Source organism: Solanum verrucosum, unplaced genomic scaffold (genome assembly GCF_900185275.1).
Source record: "Solanum verrucosum unplaced genomic scaffold, falcon-dt-bn FXZP01000258.1, whole genome shotgun sequence".
In the NCBI taxonomy this organism is placed as follows: Eukaryota; Viridiplantae; Streptophyta; class Magnoliopsida; order Solanales; family Solanaceae; genus Solanum; species Solanum verrucosum.
The window spans coordinates 745,833-755,379 of record NW_026019974.1 but is presented as its reverse complement, the minus strand read 5'-3'; the positions used below and the strand labels follow the sequence as shown (position 1 = coordinate 755,379).

Genomic DNA, 9,547 nt, shown 5'->3' with positions numbered 1-9,547 from the left:
TCCTTGAATCTAATAAGTAGACATTGGCAGTAGCTTTCTTTTGTTTTGAAATGTTTAATTTACCTTGTTATAAATTAAAGTCATGTCTCAATTGTTTTATTTTTTTCAAATGCTAATTTTTACCTCTTTCATTTTGTTATATGAACCTCTTTTGATTCCATGGTGGACTTCCTTCTTTCATCCTCGAGGTTCGCCTTAGAGGCTCAATTTCTCTCAATTGAGTCAGCCTTAAGTAAATTTTGAATTGAAAGCAAGTTTACAGGGGTTAAAGACTTGTTTCAGGTCTCAAAAAGCCAAAAAAGGGGTTGTATACTGCACTATACACTAGTATACTTGGCGAAAATACTAATATACAAGTCCAAAATGCCCAAATGCTAAAATATAGGTGGAAGATCAGAAATATAAGTCTAAGAAAGTCTAAAATAAGATTGATACATGTCGTATACAACAATATACGTTCGATGTATATACATATTTCAAGGGTGCATGTTCAACAAAGAAGAAGAGGGATGATTTGGCCCTAACTTGTATCAGGCCCATCTTTATTTTTAGTCTTAGGACAAAACTTGGGCCCAAAACCCATCAGATTTTGGATTTGAGCAAAAAGGGCCCAAATTTATTTTTTTCCTTTATTATTATTTAGTAAAAATTCTGTAAATCACATAGTGTAATAAACGAATTACTTCATATCCCTACTCTTTCATAAATTATAAATATCTCTTTATTTTAGTGCCTTGAGGATACATTAGTGTGCGGGTAGATACTTTAATTTAGAAGATGCAATTATCAGTTTACTACAGTAAATAAGGGATTACAAATAGAAATTATATTTGACTCCCATAAAACACGCGTACATTTCTTTCTTCTACCAATCAGTCACTCACAAAATGCTAATTGAACTAGAAAATTCAAATTTCAAATTGTGAAATTGTGTCGCCCTATTCTACAAAAAAACTGTAGAAGGTTGATTCAAAAAAAATTGTAGCGCAATTTTGTGAAGATTTGTAATGAATATGTTGATCTTGTTAAGGCATTCAGGAATATGGAAAAGTGATGTTAGATACGAGTGATACAGAAGTGATGAGATAGTAGTTGGTGAAAATATGTTGATCGTGAATCTTATTTCAACATTGCAGCAGAATTGCATATTGATGAATTGAAAATAATCAACGAGATCAGATACGTTATAGAGGTAATTTGTCTCCATTGTGTATTCAGAATGATATGGGGTTGAAATTGTACATAGAAGTGCAGAAGGATAAGGTAGGATTTGGTATGTATCCACTATGCATTGATACATCAGATAAAAGTGGTGAAGAGATACAAAACTTCAATGCAACAATGAGTGCAATTGTGTGTGTTGAAGGTTGAAAAAGGGACGCAAAGGCTCTAAGCATTGTCGAATCGAATATTTGTGATTCCTATTACATACCAGAAATGGAGGTGGACAATTTTATATCAGATACAAATATTTTTGATGTGGAAGTGAAGCAATTGTACAACGATAAGGAAACTCTAATGGTTGTAATGGAAAAAATACAAAACAAAGCATAACTTTAATTTTAAAGTTAAAATATCTGATAACAGAAGGTGTGTGATACACATATATGATAACATTCTTAATTTTTTAATTTATTTATTAATATGTTGATCATGATACAGAGATAACATGTCTAACGTGCAATTGTAGGTGTTAGGTATCATGTTTATTTTGAGTTACTTTTGGTTTTTAATGTATCAATTAAGAAGGACAGGTGAAAAGTGTTTAATATGCGTATTGTGCTCAGTGAATAGAATAAAGTATCATGTTCATTTTGAGTAACTTCTGTCTATTAAAGTATCAATTAAGAAGGATAGGTGAAATAAGGTTAATAAGTGGATTTTGAATTAGTTATTTAATTTGTATCTGACCAATATAAATTGTGTCCTTATTAAAATGTGTGATTTATTAATATTTGTGCACATGGTACTTTCAACAGTTTAAAAATGTATTTGGTGAGAGAGAAAAATGTATGTTGTATCTTATAGAAATGAAAGCATAATGAAGAGTGGAAGTATTATTTATCCAAATTTTCCTCATTTTGCATGGAAATGGCACCTTTGGAAAAATGTTTGTACAAACTTCAGGAGAAGCAGATCCACACTAAGTGATTTGTTTTATTCAATGAAAAAGGCTTATCGAAAAGATAATTTTGAAAAACCGATGGCGAAACTGGAAAAAGTAGATAGATGAGTTTAAAGGTATCTTCAAGATGTTGGGTATGAAAAGTGGTCTAGATTTCATGAAGCAGTGAACATGGGGAGAATAATGACTTCAAACATAGAGGAATGTAACAATGGTTGCCTTGTTGATGCACGATAATTACCTATTATATACTTTCTGGAAAAAGCTAGAATTCTATTTGGTTCTTGGAATTGCAAAAATTGAGAAATAGCATCTTATACAAAGGAAAAATAAGGGAGGAGATTTGAGAAATATTTATTATAAATGCTTCCAAATGTGGGAAAATGATGGTATATATATGGATTGCAATTATTATGTATCTAGCTTTACTTCTCATTATATTGTTGTGTATACCAAATGAAAATTCGTGTAATGTATCTCTAATTTGCAAACAATTGCAGGTTGTTCCATCTGTTGAATTTATTTTTTCAATGAATGAAGGTGGGATAAGATATAATTTTTTTCTTCAGAGAAAAAACTTATTCATGTGGTAAATTTCAGCATGACGAGATACCTTGTGCGCAATTGTTTTCAAGAAGAGGAATATTATAGATGTACACCCTTACTGCTCTGGTTACTATAAACATGATGCATTAACAAACGCATATGCAGTTCCAATAGAACCAATGCCAGACAAAAGTGATTGGACAACTCCGAAATGTATTTTGGAAGAAGTCATCTTGCCACCAAGATACAAGAAAATGTCTGGTAGACCAAGGTAAAAGAGGAAGAAAAATACAGATGAAAAGCTAACCACAAACACGAATTGTTGTGGACGTTGTGGACAAGAAGGTCACAAATAATATGTAATTTCTTCCCAAAATATTCTTGATGATTACTTTTTAGGAGTACTTTTATTCTTCATCTCTAATAATTCTCAAGTTTGATACTTTATAAAGTACTTTTAGGTTACTATTTTCGGATGCAATAAATTAAAAATGTTATGTTTTCAATTCTGGCTACATTTTTTTATTGTTAATTTCTGATAGAGTAAGTTTTGTATACATGTTTTGAATCTGGTACTTAATTTTTTGTAACTTTGGTATGGGATAGAATTATAGTATAAGTTGTTGTGATGTCTGCCAAAGTTATAAGAGACGATATGTAACAATATTCTTAATATTCAAAGTATCAAGTTTAACTCTTTCTATCAAGTGCAAAGAATATAGTATCATATATTGTTCAAAATACATATTTGAGACGTTTGAAGTAATTGTATATCATATACATAATATCTTCTTGTATATTTACGATCTACCAATAATAAGTATCAACCGTTGTCATTTTTACCAATATTATAAGAGACAAGTTGTACCACGTGTTGTGATACATACAATTTTGTTATTTGTGGACGCAATTGTGTATGAAGTGGATAATAATTTTCTGGAAATTTTAAATCAGCTTAAAAAAAGTTAGAGTAAGTTTGGTATCAATTTTGTGTATTTGATACTTAATATTTTTGCAACTTTGGCATGGAATAGTAAATTAATATCAATTGTTGTGATGTGTACCAAAGTTATAATATACAACATGTAAAAATATTCTAAACATTCAACGGATCAATTTAAACTAATTATATCAAGTGCAAAAAATATAGTATCAGATTTTATTCAAAATACACATTTGAGATGTTTGAAGCAACTATGTATCATATACATAATATTTTTGTATATTTCGTATCTGCTAATGATTTAGTATCAACTGTTGTGATTTGTACCAATCTTATAAAAGACAATTTGTACCCTGTGGTGTGAAGAATAATTTTTTGTTATTTGAGAAAACAAAAGTGTATCATGTACATAATAATTTTGTGGAAATTTTGTATCAACTTAAAAAATAGTACAAGTTGTACTAATGTGTATAATACTTATAATATAAATAATTTAATAAGGTATTATAATGTATTGAAAATGAATTAAAAGCGACATAAAATAGTATGGACATAAATACTCTTCAAATTTAGACGTATGAATTACTTAGAAGTATCATGCCAACATGGGGAAGAATACTCCAAAACACTTAATGTACCTTCAAATTAATAGAACTTTAGCTCTTTACTGTCAGTCGGTAAATAAACTACTACTCTACATTAAGAAGTTCATCATCTACTGATGGAAGGAAGTCACCCTTTGACTTTATATGATCATCATTCTCGTTAACATATCCCATCTTGGCCTTGTCTGTATCATATTTCCATAAAAGTGACGCATATCATGTGTGAAGATAGTCACTTCGAAAAAGGACCGATGGAATTTTCATCTCGTCGCTCAGAAATTCAGCAAATATAACTACATACGTTGCGTGGTCATTGCAAACAGAAAGAAGATACAATATAAATTGAATGAAATTTGTGAGTAAAGAAAAGTGGATACAATATTGACAGGCTATCGCTTTCTTGTTGGATAATGTCTTGAGCAAATTCCACCTCAAACGAATGTTGTGGACCCAACAATTCACCATTTTGTTGTCTTTGTATGCATCGAATGTTTCCTAATCAATTCTGTCCATTTTATCAAAGAATCCACTATCATGAAGGTTGTTTGGAAGAATCACAAACAACTGTTTTATCTTACCGGATTGAACTATTTTCCTTTATCCCAAATATGAGTCATAAAATCATATTAACCTTTTCCTTAAAATAATCACAACCAACACCCAATGAAAGTCTCCGTCACAGAAGACCAGAATACATAGTCAACTAGATGCCATGGTAAGGCAACAGGGACCAAAAATTCATTAACGACGTCTTTGATGGGCCTTTCATATACAGATACATCATCAGCTCGGGCAGTGTGTTCATGTATAGTAAGAGTATCATCGGCAGGACTGGAATAATACCTTTTGTACGCATTATTGATATATGACTTGAACAAACAGTTGCACATAGTGTATATGTATTGATCAATGATTCTTAGTTTTGACTTTTTACGTAGATAATAAAAAATTACATCTATGTGCTGCAAAATAAAGAAAAAAAGAACATTGTACATAAAACAACAATATATGATAAAAAGTAAATGATAAATGTAAAAATTGGCAAACACAATTAGTAGTATGAAAATTTGAGTGACACATGTTAATTGTGTATCATATACATAATTGTAATGTATATTGTACCTGTATCAGTCCAACATTTATTTGATTGTGACATAGTATAAAACTAGTTCTTGTCCAAAGGAATTGCGACAACTAAATCCATACAATAAAACTCAAATAGAGCAGTTTTGACTCTATATTTATCGTTAGATGGTTTCCTATGAGAATGATTGTAGTCAACATAGGAATAATTTAATACAAAATCAAAGTATAAAGATACAATAATATGAAAACTTACTGATTCGCATGTGATTTGCAATAAAGATACATTAATAAGAAAAACTTACTTGTTTGCATGTGATTTGAGCAGTCCCTTTGTATCCACTTGGAGTACTCCTACATTAAAACTGACCAAAGTTGATAGGTGATGTCACATCCTTCAAATGGAGTGTATGGGCGGATGTCATCGTTTATTTTCCCCTTGCCCTTATCGGTTGATCCAAAGTCAGTCAAATAAGAAGACTGCATAATCTTTGAAGGCATTCTTTTACGTGGAGCTGGAGTCTTTGTATCAAGATTGTGTGTTGACTCCTTTACTTAAAGTTGGGTGGGTAGCTGGCTGCTAGATAGAAAATCATCACTGCCGATTAGATAGAGATGAATGATTACACTCAGTGGTTTGACATGAATTGGCTCGTTTGGAAGTCCGTAGAAAAGTGCATCTATGACTGCTTCAGTGCAGGATGAAATGGAAGCCGATGTGGTAGAATTCTACATGATATCAGGGAATTATAAAAAAATTACAATTTACATACGCATCTATTGACATTTTCAGTAAACTATTTAGAACCAGATCGATATATCAAAAATTACTAGATTTGAAGCATGTTTTTTGAAGTCTTGTTGAATTGTATCAGCAACATCTTCATTGCCGCTCAAAACTTTTGTGTCTGATTGGGGGGTTTCATGTCCTGCATCCTCCTAATAAGCAGAATATTACATATCATTTTAATTTTTTTCAAAAATAATTAATGTATAATAATTCAAAAACTCTTTACTTACCACTTCCTTATTATAAAGAATCTCTTCTACCGGAACATGACTATGGTGTCTTGTGGGTAGAGCATCTATGGAATTTTCCATAGCATGTTGCTTAATTGTTGTATCATCACTTTGTGTTTATAGTTTAGTGTATAGAAAAAATAAATTAAAGTATCTGTTAATGGTGATTCAAAAATTATATATAGTATCAAATGAGATTTTAATGTATCAGGTACAACCACTGATACAGAAAAATGTAAAGTTTGTTTCATTATATGAATTAAAATTACTAAAGTACCAACCATTGTAAATGATCCATTAAGAATACTTTTAAGAGAATTGACTAATCATTAAAAGACATTAAATTACATAATTAAATTTAAGTATCAGATAATACTTTTGCAACATTTTCTCGAGTAACATGTTATTTTTCAACCTCCATAGTAGATGCATCAGTATCATGATCACCAGTTGCAAAATTCATACATATGTGTGAAATGATTTGTTGGAAGAATTGAGTAGAAGTGCGTTGTAGATCAATATTATCTTTCTCTCCTGAATCATCCTCTATATGTGGAATAAAAATGCCACCATTGTCCTTCATGATCCAAAAATTCAGTATAACACAAAACTGAAAAGGAAAGAAAAACAATAAAAATACTACAATATCACTTTTGTTATCTTTCGCTTCAACTGCTTTCATTAACTCATAATAATATTTTTTAATTAACGCCTGAAGAGCTCCAATTTTTTTTGTCAACCAAGATTCAATTTAAGCATATTAAGTGGAATTGACAATAAACAAAAAAATGTTTAAATCATACAGTTGTGTTTACTAACATAACACTTCATGTAATCCTTCAATTCCTCATGTCCTGCATTGTTCCAAATTGTTCTTTGAAAAAATATATTATGAGGAACACTAGATACATTATCTACTTGTGGCGTTTGTGAATTCGGAGTTTAAATGGCTGATTTGGCTGCTAATCTGGTTGTGTGGCTTTGGGCACATTAGTTTTTGTTGGATGTGCAACCTTTCTTCTCTTGGGGTCGGGGTGGGGTTGATCATGTGCTAGAAACTCGTGTGGATCTCCTTGACAGTTTCTCCGGAGGTTTTGATGAAAAGTCTTCAAATGCAGGAACCTACTTTAGTTGCTCCTCCTCATGATTAACATCTAATGTGGCTGGTCGAGTTGGAGGTACATGACTGTTATTTAGTAAATCAAGTGATCTGATTTCCTCCGAAGTTGGCTAAATGCTAGAACAATCATTCTATACAAACAAATAGTAAAACATCATGAGAGCCAAAAATATAATGTATCGCAAACTTAAAAAAAGAAGTAAAAAGGTTGTTATGTACTAATTACCTCAGAAAAAATGGTTTCCATAATTTGGTATACTATTTCATTCTTTAACAACTATCTCATTATGTATTATAGACGCACATTCATATACCTAGTTATTAAGTGCGTATGCAAATCCATTCAAGTGATACATTTTTTTGTCGTGTTTGTACTCTTTCCTAAATAATATCATTAACTTTGTGAAGGCAAGTTATCACCACGGAAACTGTTGATAGCTGCCATCTTCTACCATTAAGAAATCTTCAATAGGGATTGCTGCATCACCTAGTTGCAACAATACAAATGTATGAATGAAATACAAGATAGCCATCTGGAGGGCATCATCAGTGTTGTCCCAACCACCCATAACAAAATGATCTACCAAACATCCTTTATTTACATTATAAGTTGGACCAGGAAAAAAATATCTTTGAACCAGCCTACTAGTTTTTGAATCTGGATATGTATAATCCTTAATATTTCCTTTACATTTCAGACCAGTATTAATAGCAAATTCTCTGATACTAAATTGCAAGAAAATTTCTTTGGCATGAAGAATATGAATTTCTTTGTCTAAATTGTCCTACTCAACCTTTAAAAGATATAAACACTTGGTAATTTCTCCTTGGTAGTTGCATTTGGGGATATTTAGGTATGAGCCAAATATAGTATCCTTGAATAATTTCATACATTCGTCCTTTATTGACACCACTAAATCTTTATTAAAATTTGAGTTGTAAGTAGGATAAAACTTTAGGGAGTGCTTTAAAATATGTTCAGTTACATATTTTATATTCTGCAATTCCATAACTGATGTTGATTAATCATAAAACAGATAAATAATACATACAAAACTAATAGGGAAAGACCATATATTTCACAAAATAATATGTTTCCCTTTATTTAATACTAAATAATAACAATCCATAACTGATATAGAAAATTAATTTATTTTGTATATACACTGACTTATATTTGAATATGATACATAATGTAAACTCTCAGATCTATTATATTCTGTTTAAGTATCATTTGTGTGAATATCTATGAATATGATACACTGTACAAAAAACAACCTACATGTCATATTATGGACTGAACACCTATCTAAGATACATTTCTCATCAAAAAAATTTGACAAAACCTAGGGTTTTTTAGTACAAATGAGTAAGTTATACTCAATACCAATATTTGATAAAATAATCATAACATCATTCAACCTTATACATTGACCTTTAACTTTTGATACATTAAAATAACAACAATATGCAACAATTAATGTTTTTGGGTAACAACTGCAGATTTCATTCAAAATACACAATAAAAATTTATTTTTCAACAATGTATCAAATTAAAAGAAAATGAAAATAGGGGAATAAAGAATGTTTTAAGAAACTATATAGGAAAAGATATGCCTACCATGGGTAGTGTTGGTCGAGAAATGGAAGGGGCAACCTTTTTACCCCCTTTCTTTTGAGTTTTTTCATCCTTTGCTTTAGATGATGCAAACACTTCCTCTTTAGATTTTGTGTTCTTAGAACTTTGATTTGCCATTATTTTCGAATCATGCAACCTTTTAGATCTCAGTTCTTCCTAGTTGGGGCCTTCTGAATCAAAAATTCGATCACTGTTACGTGTTATTATTTGGGAAATACCAATATTAAAAGACGGATGATCCATAATGCAAGAGCCAAAATTGATGGAACCACAAAAATTGATTTGAAAGCAAAATGAAGAAGATGAGAATACTTATTTTGAACTTTGAAGACGCTTGAATAGAGATAGAATCGTTTGGAATTCAAATTGATTTGAATTTGATAACTGATTTGGTAGTGGGGAGAGATTGGATGCAAGATTTTAGGGATGAGAAAAGTGGATTTGGGTTCTTTCACAATAATGTATC

The 9,547-nt window shown here is 30.8% G+C and overlaps 1 pseudogene; it reads right to left on the bottom strand.

Moving 5' to 3' along the window:
* Positions 1 to 4,303: 4,303 nt before the first annotated feature.
* On the bottom strand, positions 4,304 to 9,198 carry LOC125817307 (uncharacterized; annotated as a pseudogene).
* Between the last annotated feature and the right edge of the window lie 349 nt (positions 9,199 to 9,547).